Source organism: Zootermopsis nevadensis, unplaced genomic scaffold (assembly GCF_977971745.1).
Source record: "Zootermopsis nevadensis isolate Lab colony 2312 unplaced genomic scaffold, Znev_1.0 Znev_ptg000022l, whole genome shotgun sequence".
Taxonomy (NCBI): domain Eukaryota; kingdom Metazoa; phylum Arthropoda; class Insecta; order Blattodea; family Termopsidae; genus Zootermopsis; species Zootermopsis nevadensis.
In genome coordinates this window covers 20,333,998-20,351,601 of record NW_028259154.1, presented here as the reverse complement: position 1 = coordinate 20,351,601, position 17,604 = coordinate 20,333,998, and the positions used below count along the sequence as shown (strand labels likewise).

At 41.1% G+C, this 17,604-nt stretch overlaps 1 protein-coding gene across 6 annotated transcripts in view; it reads right to left on the bottom strand.

Moving 5' to 3' along the window:
• The window catches only part of kug (FAT atypical cadherin kugelei), a 488,225-nt gene that overhangs the window by 286,345 nt on the left and 184,276 nt on the right, over window positions 1–17,604 (bottom strand). Inside the window, exon 1 of one of the 6 annotated variants that reach the window (XM_087353701.1) lies at window positions 11,105–11,422. The exons of the other annotated variants lie outside the window; for them this stretch is intronic. The gene's annotated coding sequence lies outside the window, so the exon portion shown is untranslated. Of the gene's footprint in view, window positions 1–11,104; window positions 11,423–17,604 lie in introns of those variants that run through there. 6 annotated transcript variants of the gene reach the window in all.

Sequence of the window (17,604 nt, the reverse complement as noted above, 5' to 3'; positions counted from 1 at the left end):
AACGTGAAATACGAAAAATGATACAAAGAAAAAACTAGTTTCTCTAAAGGGGGTAAAAAAAGCTACAATTTCAGCCATGACATTATTAAAACACAAAGTTATGACAAAGTAGCGTGGCATTCTGTGACTTTATTTGTTGACGGCAAAAGCAAGGGGGTAGGGGGAGGCGGAGGCGGAAAGACAAAGTTGCGAGTGATGGTGGGGTTGGTTGTAAGTAGTTTCTCTTTTGGAAAAAGGGGTGAGGTTCTTATGATCGAAGCTGCTCAAACTATTCTCAAGGACATATAAAAGTCCGATATTAGCCCTTCAAGGGGATGGCAGATGTGCTGAATGTGCATCGTAAAAAGCACCCTGCAACCATCCAAGCTTATATCTTGCAGTGGCTTTAGGCAAGCAACAAAATACGAACCACTATATGGCATGTAAAATCAACAGAGAAGAATATATTCAAATCCAAAAAAAGAAAATAGTTTTGTATTATTTGCAATTTATCACCACTGACGGTATAAAACTATGACTAAAGGAATAGAAAGTTATTCAAAGAAACTGCCATAAATTTACAAGTAGAATCTACAACAGTAAGACGCGGTCGCGTAGAGCAAAATCTCTGCTCCTAAAGAGAATCGAACCAAGCTCGTGTACAACAACAATTAATTATTAGAAAGGCAACAGTGTTAAGTTTTAATAACATACGAACAAAATTAATGGCACAGACAGTCGAGAATCTTGAACATGCTGTATCATAAAATGTGATGACGTAACCCTGTGTAATCTCAGCGGATAAGAATGCTAGCGCTCGCTTTCTTTAACATCGCTGTCTTCTGCGCGGATATTTATACTTAATGAATTAACAGCGTTAATAGTGAGATGCTAATACGAGCATCTTGCCACATATTAGCTGCACGCTCCTCCGGGTTACATTACCTGTTTTTGGAAACAAGCCAGCACACATGCAGTAACAAGCCGATGAGCTGTCAGAAACAGATCAGACCTGCAGACATCCTCCGTTGCAGAAATCTTGAAAGGCTAGGCCTACTAATTAATTTCCTGGGTGCATAAGTAACGAAGAAAATTACAAGACGACGAGATTTCTAATTCATGCTACTCGCCAGATGTTATTAAAACGATCGGATGAAGGAGGGCCATGTAAGCTGGCTTCAAAGGTAAATTTTTATTTTACATTCGAGATGTGCATGGTTCGTGTCACAGCGAGAGCAGGGTTCCGCATTTTGTGAATAAGGGACCCGCGAGTTATGTATTAATATGTAATTAATAAACCGCCACGGTGTCTAGCGGTTAGAACGCTGGCCTTGTAATCCTGGGGTCTCGGGTTCGATTCCCGGCGGTGCCCAAATTTGTAACTTGTGTTGGGCAAGGCCGTGGTCTAGGCAACACGGAGTTTTCCTCCGGGGGCTTCCCCGGTTTCTCCGTGGCATCCCCACAATTACTCCATTCACACACAGAAGAAGGCAATGGCAAACCACTTCTGGGTCATCTGCCAAGAACGTATATGAACAGGTCCCAGTCCGAGAAAAGGATGGAAGGATCCCGTTCATATGGACCTGTCGTCAAACAGAACACTAATTAAAATTTAAATGTAATTAATATCAATATGCATTAATAATGGTAAACCTACTAAAATGGTAAATGACACCATAAGAGATTTCACCACCACCACGTGAAACATCAGGCTACTTTTTAGACTTATAACCTATATATACGTCGAATGGTTATTGTAGAAATCGGTTGATTTGTAGACAGGTTGTATTCTTAAGGTACCGGAGCCTAAGTTACAAAGCATTATTCCCACACCATGTGGCTCAACGCGTCGTTGAATCTACCTAATCGCGAGGCCGCCGTCGGCTCACACAGTATAGCAATTGTTCTTATGATTTTATATCGAGGTCGACGTCGGAGTCCGTACATTTTTACCGACTTCGTCTCTACCTAAAATTACTTCCGACTCCGACTCCACAGCCCTGTGAATAAGTTCAGTCTCTGTCCAACCCATCGTTTGCTTGTGGCAGATATGGCGCTATTTAATTAATATAATATAACACAGCAATAACGGGGTCAATGTCTTCCGAAAGACGTGCAGTGTGTATTATCTTGATAGCATTCTACAAATTTATCCTAACATTATATTCGCTGAACATATAAGTCGGCTTGAACGATGTTATATTCAATTTAGTAAAGGCAAATTACATAACACCATCTTGCTGTTTTATTCTAACCAAACGCATCGCAGCTGAGGCACGGATTATTACATAAACCTGGGCGGAAGCCCCGTAAAGGAGGCAAATGAGATAATGAAATATACATATATATGCAGTAGTACTACTTCCATCACAGGAAAAACATTAACTCTTTAGACGTTACAGTATAAAGGATGAAGTTGTTCCAGTGCTTAATTAAGCGCCAAGCCAAGAAGATGTATGGAAGAGTTGCATTCTTAACCACGGCGATAGACGTAGGTGCGTGGTCAGCTTCACGCCCCGACCTCTTTAACCACGTCTATTGGGTAGGGCGCTAGAGTGTCTCTAGACGCAGTGGCAAATACAAAACACATAACTCCTTCCGGGAATCGAACACCGGTTGTCAGAAACTAGCGCAGTCACTGAAACATGAGAGTCATACTTGTGAGATCCCATATACGCTGCCACATTTCTCATTTTCAGAAGGCTTAAATTGAAGGAAACATCAACAATCCCTGATGATGGAGGATCCTCTGAAACGTCGATCAATATCTACCAGACTACACAGTGCTACATACCAAAACACAGCCATCTTCTAAAGAGAAAATAAAAAATGTAATTTCGTTACATAACTTCTCTCGTTTTGTAATTACGTCCATAGAGCAGAGTCTTTGAGGACAGAGTCAAGAAATCTCCCGCATCATATAGGACCCCCCAGGTCTACTGCCGTGTTCACAAGAGCCCAGCGCCTATCCCTACCCTCTGCCAGATCAATTCAGCCCACACCCTCCTTCACTATTTAAGATCCTCTGAAAAGTCGTTCAACTCCCGCAAATCTGCATGACGGCAATCTTCATTTTAACATTGACCTCTCAACTACGTCAACGTCTTCCGAGTGGTCTGTTCCCTTCTGCCTTTGCAACCAAAATTCTGCACGCATTTCTCTCATTTATGCTATATGTCCTCCTACTCCATAATACAAACAATCTAATAGCATATGGTAAAGAAAGAGAATATTGAACCTTATCATTATGCAGTTGTATCCACTCTCCTCTCACTTACAGTCACTTCGGTCAAAATATTCTGATGAGTGCTCTGAACACCCTCAATGCGCTGTTTACAAACAGTCCATAAAGTGAACGAATAATAGGGAGGTCGCATCTGTCCATTCGCATGTTACCTACAAACTATACCTGATCAATTTTGATTACGCCTGTATCTTAAATGAGGAATTACACCATAATTTTAGTGTGACGCTCGACATATACATAATAAGTAAACGGGCAAGTTGGTAATCTAATATTTAGGAGACAATGTTTGTGCATCCCCGAGTTATAAATAAATAAATATATATATTCATTAATAAACATTCTTCATTGCAAGAATAAGTTTCAGACGCACGGCACAGCACTGCAAAACTCATGAATCAGTTACATTCTCAAAGGCTTTTGCCGAAAGCTAAAACATAACATTTACCGAATAGCAAAATGAGCTACAGGTACGAAATACGTAACTAAGGCAACTCCTTTTCACCGATATGAAAGGAATGCATGTGAAAGTCTCTCTCACACGAGGCTGGTTAATGGCTTGAATACGTAAATAAATTAATTCCAGGTAAAGAAATCTGTTCAAATGAAATCGTGTATATCTTAATGTAAGGACTTAGAGAGAGATTAGAAATTAATTCTGATCGTGCCAATATTACCTTGTACACGTGGACAGAAGTACACCCTGTTCGAAAGAAACCCACTGCACCATTCAGACCTAGTTACAGTGGTTAATTTACATATAGGCGCATAAAGTAGGCCTAGTGTAGCCTATATCAAGATCATGGCATAATCAATGTCTGTACTGTACAAAACTCGGCCTCCAACGCTCTGAAATACGTTTACTAGACTAAATTCCTTGGTGAACCAGGTGAACTCTAAGAAGACTGCGGAAATTAATGGCAGATCAGAACTGGTACGCAAAAACAGCTTAGTAAAATCACAAATTTTCCTGAGAAGTCTACAACAAAAGCCAGTTTTCAAACAGAATCTACATGAAAAACTATTTATTCTACAGCCACCAACAAACAATGTGGAAAACTACAATGATAATATTATTATAGAAGCACAGTGGATCCAGTGATAGGCTTAAACTAATGTATGCAAAAGATGCGTTGTTTCCAGCCGAAAAGTATAGAAATCCTGAGAATGACAATGTTTAAACAGAGAGATACAACTCTGTAAATTATAAATAAAAACAGTTACATGAATGGAACAATAATAGCAAGTACTGATTGGATACACACACGCGTCTGCGCCAATGTGTACCGACGAAGGAAACCGCGTGAAGCCGACCATCCACCTCAATAGAACGAAGAGGTTCAGAGAGTGTTAATTTCAACCGCACTGCCCTCATTCTTGAGTATCTTGGTAGTTAAATAACGATGGACTCTATCCGAGCGAAGAAAATAGATTCTGTGCAGCGTACAAAACATGGTAGAGATGGTGGAGGGTTCATTCTAAGGGGACAAGACCGTTGTCAAGTGCGCTGGATACGACTTGTAGGGAATCCCGCTGTGTCTACTACACAGACCTATCCTCAAGAACATAATTTCTCCCCCTCACAGCTCGCAATTCAATCAGATTTTCCTTAAATTCCACTCACAACTTTGATAAGAATTTCCAATGAGAAAGTCGTAATCAAAATAATATTGCAATAAATCATGAAAAACAGTTCATACGTAAAATACAACAAGGAATAAAAGTGCGATCATCAGTAAGATATGTGGGCTATGCAGCACGCATATGGAAATGAGGTACGCACGCAAGATTTTCGTTAGAGTTCATTTGGAAAAACTATGTGTAAATGGGAAGATAATATTGCTATAAACTTTAAATAAATAGGGTAAGGGTCTGGACTGGGTTTATCTGTTCCAGGATACGAATAAGGGTCTATTTATATACAAACGTAAAGATAACGACACGAGCACGACACGAGCCCTTACCGATTTTTCAGAAAATATTATTCAACGTTTTTCAATGGAATTGTTTAGGAAAAATATCGTTGGATACGTAAGTTGGGCGAGACTCGTTCGTGGAACGGACGAGCTCTGTGTCAATATAAACAGTTCCATTTAAAAACGTTGAATAATATTTTCTGAAAAATCGGCAAGGGCTCGTGTCCTTATCTTTACGTTCCTATATAAATAGACCCTAAGTCGTAGATTCCATTACATAGGGCAGTAAACCTTCGAGTTTCGTAAAATGCAGGAAATCTCTTAACCAGCTGAGAGGCAATTAGCTGTTCAAGGAATCAGTTCACCCTGCAAATTGCTCAATGACGTTCGGTTACATCATTCGTATCTGAGTCAAATGAGCAATTTTAGATTCAACTGTCAACACTCCGGAAAACAAATTAAACTGTATCCACGCCCCCTCCAACTTATCATTCATAATCGCCTTGTTATTCGAAGGTATATGACCTATACAGATAAAACCGCGTTGTTAAATAAGCCAACACTGCACGTTATTCTGCTAAAAGAAAAAGAAACATCACATGAACCGTGCTTACTGAGACTTCCCGTTGCCTATGGAGATTAGTTCAGGCTCACTACACTTTTGCATTCGCTTCAAACACATCGCGAACAGAATGCATCACGAAGTCTCCATATTACGTTTATGAAAAATGATCCACATTTTCCTGCTGGAACCGTTGAGTTAAAACTTTTTGCATGTACACTTAGCTATTAATTCTATTGTGAGTTCGTACAGCAGAACTTGTTACTACTGTAGATAATTAGCGTTGCGCAAGAAATTTAATTACTCCTTTCGCTCGCACATACGAGCACGTGGCTATGAAACCACATCACAAATACTGACTGCAGATATACATAACTTTCACAGAAATAATAAAAATCAACTTGATACAGGAGGGGAAGCTGGATCAGAGAGAGAGCGGGGTGAGGGGGAAACATAGAATTTTATAATTATAGAATTGGCTTTGGGGAGGAAATGCAGTGCAATGTATTTCATTCCCACTAACATCAGCAAACAACCTGTGGGTAACAGAACAGGAAGTTAAGCTTCTTGTAGCTCACGAAGTGTTCAAGAGAGACAGTCAGGTACTAACAAGGCTGCCAACAGATCTTTACTCTGTTAGATACTTCAAAATTGCTTTCTAGATCCAATTTAGTTCACAACTTTAGTGGGGAAACGACAAAAAGAGAGATGTGAAATTGCGAAAGGGATGAACCGGAAAAAATATCATTGTAAATTGCCGGTGAAAGTAATTCGTGTTGCTTGGCTGAACATTCTTTAATATAACTATTGACTGCACTCTAAAATCAATATAGCTAACCTCACCACGATTATCTGCAAGAGCTGGACAGGCAGCTCTCTCTGTAGCTGTTCTTAGTGTTTTCCGCTGTATATAGATAAAGTTTTCCTTTAAACTGGAGTGCTGAGTATTTCTTACTGCACCTACCAATCTTTACTTTTAATGGGGTTGCGCCATACGCCATATTCTTATTTAATTTGCCCGGAGGCACGTCAGTATACGACAATTTGACGGTTTATTTGCCTTGTATATCAACAGACGCTGATAAATAGATAGATATATGTTCCCGCTGACAAGAGTGAAAGACAGTAAAATGCTGCACAATAAATTTATTGGCCAATATGTAATTTGATCCAAATTACAGAACATAAACTGCCGCATCTGACAGCCTGGCGCTAGATAAATTGGTTCGATACAGCTCGATATATCACTTCGGTTCAGGGCTTGTTGAGAGACGTTTTCTTCACCACGTACACATTAGCCGTGGAATCCACCCATCCTCTCATCCAATGGGTACTATGAATCATTTCCACGGAGTAAAACTGTCGGAGCGTGAAACTACCACTCACCCCATCTCTTGTCGATGATAGCAATGTCATTAGCTAACTATACCTCCACTCCCCTATACGTCTTTACGGTGAGGTGCTGTCGAGTCTAACCATTAAAAATCTGAACACATACAGCTTGTTATTACGAATGTGAAACCTTCATTTCTCCATTTAATTGATTCTTCCTTGTCCTGGACCCTTGCCTTAACACTTCCTTTCCAAGCAGCGTGTTCCATCTGAGTACAAGATCATGGCATACAACACAAACATAACCAATCAAATAAGATCACCTATCTTTAGGGTTCTGGAAAGCAGACAAGATGTTGAAATAACTCCATCTTGCAGAGTCCTTCCGCAGAAGATAACATTTGCTCAGCTAGTCCAGACATTTTGGGCCTTGTTTTCAGTCCGAAAGTTCTTTGCCTAGTTCATAACAACATGTCACTAATCCCTATCCTCAGCTACATGAATTCTCCCTCTCGTCGTAATTATTTACGATCGACTACAATAGCAATCCACTATCTACGTCTTGGTTTCCAAGACGCTTGCCGTTATGAACTAAGCAACCCTTTCTTTTTCCATTTGTGGCCTTGGATTTCATACAGATGAAAACAATTTATGGTTAGATATTTGCCCCTGAGTGCTATGTCTGGCTCGGCATCCTACCCAGGTTGTCCTGTACAAAACAGATCGATCTTTCTGGTACTTGCAAAAATGTTTGTGTAAGAATAATGGAGCCAGAGAATTGGCTAGGGCATTCCTCATGTTGAGTCATCAGGACTTGTACCAGAATAGACACGTCTGAGAGAACCTTTTATACTCGTGCACTTAAGTCTGCTTATAACGGTATCCCATAGCATCAGCTCGGAATTTTCTGTTCCGCATATGTTTCCATCTGTAACAAAGATGCTGTATTTCCATGCACAAAAAAGTACATTTTACATAACGAATGTATTCACAGGGTACTTACTACCCAAATCACAATACAGAAGTCCAGGCTAATACATATATTGTATCCTATAGTGTTAATGATTTTATAAAAGGAAATTTATTTTAATAGACGCTAACACTTCAACTACATATACATGACGGATATAAAAATTTCCTTCTGAAGCTCATTTTAATCGCAATAAAAAATCCACAGTTAGACAGCATTCATATCTGAGTATCTTGAATAATTCCCCAAGCTGACATTACTTTCGACAAACCACCTTTCGAGTTAAATAATTTTCGTAGGAAATCATACTTAGGGTAGTATTTAAATGGGTCTTAGAGAAATTGGGTGTGAGGTTGTGGACCGGATTCAACTCGCTGAGTATAGTATCGAATTGTGTGCTCTTATAAACATGATAATGAAGCTACGAGGTCGGTAAATACAAAATGTGTTGACAAAATAAGTAACTACCGATTTGTGATGACAAATCTTAAACGTACAATCGGTTTGTTAATTAAGCTTCGAATACTGGAACTAAAAACAGAGGATCGATGGGTTGTTGGGAATGTTACGCAATTCACAGTTCTCATTTGCACGATGAGGGTGAGACATGTCACACTGAACAACTGTGATCACGCGTGTGTCTGTAGGTTATGTCAGGACTGAAGCTGTCATTAACACCGACACGCGCAAAACGTCAGCAACGATGTACCAACACTGTCATTTCTACGGTCTGACCGTCGATCGGTGACGTCACTTTTTGTCCAAAGTGACGTGTGGGAGAAATGGCATTGCTGGTGCTGAGTATACAAAACATGTAGCAAGCGGGAATCGAACACAAGCCCAACCCCACGTCAGTAGTTTTCAGGGTTATCTTCGATAATCAGCATGCTGTCATAAGGAAACAGACATCCCGTGAGAAGTCGAGGGCACTGAAATTTATCTTATTCGGTTAAAAAAACTACAATATTTTTTTACAAATACAGTGCAATGTAGCGGAGTAACACTAAACAGCCCAGATCGTTTTATAAAAAAGACGGTTTCAAACGCTTCGGACAGAAGAATGGATTATTTAAAAAATTCTATACAAGATGTTCAAATTGGCATTCGCTTATTTGGCATTTTTCGTTTTCACGGCGGTGAACACGTCTTGCAAGTTTATACCGACGTTTTCGAGGAACGTATTGCATCTATCTTCAGGTTTTTTGGAGGCGATAGATTGCTCCGAAACGTCGGTAACCACCTACAAGACCACGTGGCGTCACAACCCAGAAGACCACAATCGATAGTCACTTCTTTAATCGGTTAAAATATCTGATCTACAGGCATCGAAATGAAATCCGTCAACAGGCAACATATAACGGAGCACAGTTAAACTAAGGGACGACGAAATTACCATAAGAAGGTACGGTATCTCAGTCGCCTTTGTATTCTCGCTGAGAATGTGCGGACATGTTAAACAACCGAAGAGAGACCAAAGTGTTACAAAGACGCAAAGATAAAGGGAGAAATTTACCGTAAACTTTTGCTACTAGTACGTAAGCTGATGGGGACGATGGGCATATCATGTTAGTGTTAGGGTACTGAAGAGACCTTACGTCGGATCCTTTACCACACACACCCACATGGGTTCTGTTACACAGAAAGCGTTAAGACTCCTCCTTTGAAGGGCCTGGAGTAGGTAGTGTAAACTCAAAAGGTAAGCGTGCTGGGCTTCATCAACACCTTCATCACATTAGCATCACAGTTTAATCTACACGGGAGCGAAAGGACGGTCACGTGAAGTACATGAGAAGTAAATACCGACATGACAGTTTGTATCGCAAATGAAGTGCTGGCTGGGGTGGGATGAACTTGAGAATTACGTTCAGCTGAGTGGATTTTCTACAACCCACAGCATGTTCAATGAACTTAACAAAACCCACGTTGGCTTCCACTGTCTTGGAAAAAAAGACACCGACGCACCCAATATATACAACGTTTGTTATTCAAACGGGGCCCGCAGATCACCTTCCAGATATACAGAAATTCGAAAAAGGTCCTTAGTTCTAAGATCATATGGCGTTCAATTTGAGGCATAAACAATCAACGAGTATACCTTTGTTTTTACCTCACATCTAGACTGACAGTGAAGCCAAACCATGCTCCTATCTAAAACGTAACTGGGGTTGTTCCCTGGGGATGATACAGCATCAATCACCTCCATCTAAAGAATACATGGATCTACACCCCACTCACCCATCCGCCATTAAGACGCAGTGATAAATTATTGAGACGAACAGCTAAGTCCGTGTGGTGACTGGGCTAGGCAGGGACTGGAATATTTCTCCACTGGGGTCCCTACCAGCCTATCTAATGGGGACCGAGGACTCTCGGGGGTCAGAGCGGCCGGGACGTAAAGCTGACAATTCACCTCCATCTACAGTCTAACTTTGTGACGGTTGTTGGCTTAAATGGACACGACAATCTTCACCTTTGGTTTTGTTTTCAAATGGTGATCTGGTCAACATGTTGTCAAGTTTCAGTCCGTGCATGATCGACGTGTTGCTATTACTGGAGTACATGCCTGCCGCAGACAGTCTCAACAAAAGCCTTAAATATGATAAACACAGGCTGACAAAACAGTTAATCACAGGCAGCAAACTCAGATTCTCACCTAACGGCCGTGAGGATGACGATGACTGTCTTCTGGGATGTTGCGCCGTGTGGTCTGGTATGTTTACCGACGTTTCGGAAGTGTCTGTTCTCATCACCATCACCCTCATAAAGAAAGCAATAAGTCTGAGACGTCGATAAACTTCTACCAGACCACACGTCGCAACATCCCAGAAGACAGTCACTTTCAGTTCATGGCTGGTTTACTCAATCAAAAAAAACGCTTTCAATACAGAAATCATCTGGAAGACCACGGGCTTCAAAAAGAAAAGATTGTGAAATGCATCTAAACCCTACGCAGTGAGAAGCACAAATTATGAAATTCCTCATGAAACAAATACTGTTTCTTCGTCTCTCTTGGTTCCTAATATTTTCATGTGCATTACCGTAGTTAGTACTTTCTAATTTTATTATATTGTTGAGTTATATTTCGTCTACAACGAACCTACCTTCTTGATCACAATGTGGCACCTCTACAGCTCCCACTGCAGTTTTCAATGCTTGTATTCCACGTGACATTAACACATTCACTTACGTTGAACTTCCATAATAGTCCACAAAGTATAAATGCTGTTTCAATCCAAAGTTCCAGCAAACTTTTAAAATAATTTGTGGTATGTGTAATAGACTTCAGTCGTCATCTACCGCCCACATAGGACTACGTATCGTTTACGTTAAACATACACAATATTCGTTGACTTCTGGATAGAAGTAAATGTTCTTCTGTATCTGCATAAAAACGCACGCCTAGAGTTTTTGACACACAGCACGGAGAGCGTTCTACTCATCTAAGTCTTTTCACTCGGCACCCTGCAAGTTTGTTCTAGCAGACTGTTGGCCAGTTATGGACTACCCTTGAACACCAGTCCCTCCCCACTTCTTAACCCCCGCTTCGAGCCACGCTCCTTGGCACACAGCGGTGTTCTCTTTGTCCTCAGCAGAACCTTGGACCTGAATTCCATGTCTATTATGTATTTGGGAAAAAGGTAGACAACAGGGCTGGATGCAAGGAAACTTCTACCTCTGTCTTGCCGGTAGCATTTTTACAACCTCGCCTCATGTTATATTGAAAGACTTTCCTTACTTGCAAGCGGCAGACATTTTGTGGAAGGTTGGGGGGGGGGGGGGGGGGGGCATTTTCTGGAAAGAGACTTGTCTGGACACGTCACTATATGCGATAAACAGCAGCGGAAATATTTTCTTCTCTCTCCTCTGAGTCTGAGGTAACATCTTCATACCGGACACAACTAACTTCAGCTGTCAGCTCCACAGTTGTTACGAACAGCACATGGCATATACATATTTTTTTTTGGAAATTTTACAAAAACGCTGTCTCCCATGAGGACAATTTCCCTGAACTGGAATGTTTTTGCTTTGTTTATTCTTCTTGTTTAGATTTCTTATTGTGCTGTTCATTGTATACATCGAATAGTGTTCGCCTGTAATACAGACACACGGCTTCACAACCCAGAGAAATTTTTGCTGTTGGCAAGCACTCTAATAAAGGAATTAGAGAGTATACTTATTGCCTTTCCTCAAATTCTTTCCAGTACCATCTTGTACATGTTTTTCTGTCTGAATCACTTTCATATAAAAATGATTTCGGACGTGTTAGGTGAACTTTTGTTTCGGCGTGGTACAAGCCAATAAAGAGATTCATCGAAAATAGTGACATATTGTTTACCAAATCGAAACTGGGGTCTTCAAAACACGAAGCAGGAGTCAGAGTACACGTAAACAGAGTTCTGTTATGTGTTGACACTCAGAGACAAAGAGTAGCCTATGCCCGCAGGATCTCAAGACACAGACCATAGAATAATTTGGTAAGGTCAGTAACGCTGCTGCAGCCAAAGGTCTAAAACCTGTTGTACAGCTGCAGTACACCCTAGCAGCTTTACATGAGGTGGTCCATATCTAAACCGGCTCGAACAAGCCACTTGCAGTGTCAACTACGCCTTTGCACTATAAATAACAAGCACGTAGAGGCGTAGTGCTTAATGAAATAGGCATTCTATATCTTTGTTTTACATCTTCAGACAACTCCAACGTGATCTTTGGTGTGACAGGTTGTGTCGAGATTATATAATATTATTCAACACTGAGGACATGCTGAATCAATTACTTCAGTGAGTCTTTATGTAAGGAGTTATCGACCCACGACTCGTGGGCAGCATTTTTATTGTTGTATCAAAATATACAATAAAATTAGCTATGGCCTGGATTAAATATTTAATTTTAAGTGAGAAATTAATATAAATCAGAAGTCGAACAAGTTTTAGAAGACAGTCAATGAGTGCTTTGTGAATCTGTGTTAATAAGTACCATTTGTAATAAAATACCGCAAAGTTTCAATTATTATTTAGTGTTCTGTCTGACGACAGGTCCATATGAACAGGATCCTTCCATCCTTTTCTCGGACTGGGACCTGTTCATATACGTTCTTGGCAGATGATCCAGAAGTGGTTTGCCATTGCCTTCTTCTGTGTGTGAATGGAGTAATTGTTGGGATGCCACGGAGAAACCGGGAAAGCCCCCGGAGGAAAACTCCGTGTTGCCTAGACCACGGCCTTGCCCAACACAAGTTATAAATTCGGGCACCGCCGGGAATCGAACCCAGAGACTCCAGGATTACAAGGCCAGCGTTCTAACCGTTAGACCACCGTGGCGGTTTTTAAGTTTCAATACACTGTTGTAACCCGGAAGCCAGAGAGTCATTAAGAAAGAATATAGCCATAGATCTTGAAAGGTTGGCAACCCTACATTACATTGTGAAGCAGGATAATGTCACAAAGCGCCACGATATACTCGTTTGCATTTGCTGCTACCAGAGTGTCCACCGTCAGAACTTGGCTCGCACAGTCAACCATGACGGATATTGGCTGTTATATTAAGAGCACATGACCATAAACATGAGACTGTAACCAACATTCGTTTTCTTGTCTTTTACTGCAATGTCAGAAAGCATTGCACCATGAACTTATCAGATAAGAAATTTCAACTCACGCATTTTTCTTATCTACACATCTCGACATTCAATTCGATATAACCTTCGTTGGGTCTATTGTTTAGCGAGGCATATTATTAAGGTGTGTAAAACTAGAGTCTGGAGGTAGAAAACTGAATCTTATATTCCAAAGACAAACGACAACGAATAGAAGAACTTTGTACAGCTCGTTCTATCGATATTCAACAACAACAAAACGCTTCCGCGTCCAGGGTAGCCAACTGCTGAACATTCCATTATTCCTCATGCATGTTTATAGCTAACGCCCCCTTCTGTGACAAAATTACATTCCACCGTTTCGTCCATTTCAAACAATTACCAGATACTTAGCCATGCCAGTGTTTTAACACACGCACTGACGGTTCACAACAAGAACGGAATGGCGTAAGAATGTTTCATGTTACGTAAGTCGTTCATGTGACAACCTCTCCTATGTCATTCATCATGTATAGATTTCCAACGCAGAATATAGATCGAGAACTCATACTTCGGAAAGGATTATTAAGTGAAGTGGAAAGTGACGTGTCTTCATGTTAGGGGGAAAAAACCCACAGAAGTCTTCATTCACAGAGTTCTTGGTTTCCAAATCTGTGATTACGTAATATATGGGAATTCTATGTGAAAACAGATAGTGAGAGGGACTGCCAATATTTACGCTCGATATCGCAATAGGAACCAAACTGATTCTCAGGAAGATGAATGTAAAAGACATGAAGAAAGAATACTGCATGTGACAATGGCAATTACAAACAAAAGTGGCTGACACTGTAATTTGCCAAATTTCGCGTATTTAAGGGAAAGAGCTTTCCATAATTGTGCCAAAATGTTGTCACGACGAAAGACGAAATGGTATGCAATCGGATTTTGTGCCGTACAAAACATATATACAAATACAAAGTTATATACTTTTTCCGCGTAGCGGACCGAACTTGTATCAGAGGAATATTGTATTCTTATACGTGGTTTCAGGTTCTGACGGCAGTGAAGGTAATTTGTAACGCAGTGTGGACTTGTAGGTAGATATCAACGTTTCGGAGGAACACACAGCCTCCATATTCAGTTCCTTGAGTAGACTCGCTAAAGCGTGTCACATTTTCATACAGTGCCTATATTCAAATAACTTTATTACTTGATCGAACTACATTACACCTTTTTATTTATTATTTAGTGTTCTGTCTGACGACAGGTCCATATGAACAGGATCCTTCCATCCTTTTCTCGGACTGGGACTTGTTCATATACGTTCTTGGCAGATGATCCAGAAGTGGTTTGCCATTGCCTTCTTCTGTGTGTGAATGGAGTAATTGTGGGGATGCCACGGAGAAACCGGGGAAGCCCCCGGAGGAAAACTCCGTGTTGCCTAGACCACGGCCTTGCCCAACACAAGTTATAAATTCGGGCACCGCCGGGAATCGAACCCGAGACCCCAGGATTACAAGGCCAGTGTTCTAACCGCTAGCCCACCGTGGCGTCATTATCGAATAATAAAACACAACACGGAATACACATGAATGGGTCAGTATAACCACAGACTCGAGGAAAAAAACAATTAGAAATTCAATTAATCCTCGCCCATCTGTAATAACGGGCACGTGTTTATATCATTATAAATACGGAAACGAAAATAGAATTGTACACGTTTGTACACATTTACCCGTTGCTATAACATGCAGGAAATGCATGATGACAGATACTGTCATTTCCGTGTTGGAAATGCAATGGGAGTGAGTGGCAACGTTGCATAGCCTTCACGGTCCATGTCTCCTGGTAATGAGTGGGTCTGAGGACCGCCAACGGGGATAAATGGGTCAGTAGCCTCCAGGTGAAGCCCATGTGGCGAACTGGCCGGCCGACGACATGAAGAGCGGCCTTACATCTTGCAAGGAACAAGAAGACAAGAAAGAAAATAAAATAGTTAAACAACCAACGAGTCACATAACTATTCGACAAAAATAGCTGACATTACAAACGACCGTCATTTGGACAATTTCTTTGAGCCACTCCAAATTCCCAGGCTTCATTCCTTTAAGATGTTTTTATACAATTCTCCCATTTTCGCCTAGGTCTTCCGAGTTATGTATTTCCTTCACGTTAAATGCATTTCTCATCACACCCAAGCGTTCAACAGTCCTCGTCCTCTGTCCTTGATTTGATGATCGCAAGTTAGGAAGCTGCTCCTTTGTTGTCTGTTTCGCCCCTAACTGTGAGTTTTACACCACGCAGAATAGGCAAATAACGCGGGACTATCATCAAGAACCCATAATCTACAATGATTTCGCAAAGAAAATCTTTCCGTATCCGTGCGACCATTCCGCCCCTGAATATACCGGCCGCGCGACACGAGGCAGAGATAAAGCAGAACAAGGCGTTCAGAGCCAATAAAAACTCAGGCTTTTGTGTAGTACCTACACAACGCGTTAAATATGAAAGTGAGGAACCTTCTCTCTTTGTTGCGTCACCAAGAAATGCCACCTGCCTTACCAGGTAGAACAAGACCCAACTCAATGCTCCTTCCTGTGTATTGTAGCAGAACCACTCTTTACGTCTATGCGTACATCACACTGCACATGCGCTAAAGACACACCAGGGTACACCGACAAATCCCGATACAGCGCCCCTCTGTATACCGCCACTAAAACCTCAGAGCAGAAATTCTTTATGTAATTTCATATAGAATCACCAGGATCTGGGAGAATACAAATACACCATTAAAAATTATAAGCATGATATTTTGCTACCTAAGGAAAAACTCCCTGGAGAATTCAGTTGTAAAAACACTGCACGCAAACAACCTACTCAGGTGAAACATCGCCTATACGGACTCGGGGCGTGGAGATCTGGGAGCTTCGCTGTTACTCGGAAGTTAAATGGCGACGTTCTAAATTTCGACAGTTAATGAAACTGCTACTGGGAACGGCGCTGATTTGAAAATGAAAACATTACCCAGAATAAGCCGCTTACGGTAATAGGTAACATTCCAAGAACTCTAGTAGAACAGTTTTAGATCCACCGTCGCAACACAACCCCCGGCCCAGCCCTTCGGTTGAATAGGTGGTGGATTCTTCCGTAATGAAAGTGCCTTGAGTAACTAACTGCCATGCCTCGTAACATTTTAGTGAAATTATCCTCGTTCTCTTCCATTTAGAGTTAGATTTCCAGCAGGGACATCCATTTTTATGTTAGCTACGAGGTCTATATCGGCTCTGGAATCCACCCACCCACCCCCTGTCCCAAGTATTCAGACCGACGTTTACTGGAGGAAAAACGGCAGGATCGCGAAGCTGACCCCTCATATTATCTGTTGCCTAAGTCCAGAATATATGGAGGTTTACTTCCATGCTCCCTACACGCTTCACACCCAGCTTGGGTCCATCATGTTTCGTGATATTATTACACAAGCCATCTGTTGGTTTCCACACTGACCCTTATATGGATGAAATCTTCAAACTGTTAGTATATAATCTTTCTTCATTAGTTCTACCATATCACAGTATGTGGCACTTGAACCTCATAACATTCCTTCTTCCTAAACTTTAAATCTTCATAATACCTCGCTTTGACACTTATCGAGTTTCATTAAACTTCACGTGATATCCGAAGAGCCTGCTTTTATATTAATGTACGTGAGTCAGCAGCAGGCCTATATTAAACTACTTTATCTTTCTCCCGTAAAAAATTTAGTCTGAGAAGTCTTGCTTCCGTTACAGCCACAGTTCATAACCTCGCAACATGCTGTAGGCATACACGCATTTCAAGTGCAATAATTACGCCCACATAAGGAGGTCAAAGTTATTAACTTACAGAAGTATTATAAGTGCTATTACATGTTTCAGATAAGTGTTATGGGTACAGAGTCTAAAATTGGGTGCATAACTGCCGTCAGTCTGTCCTGGCACGACAGACAAACACTCTAATTCCCGGAAGCGTGGGAACTTCACAACTTAA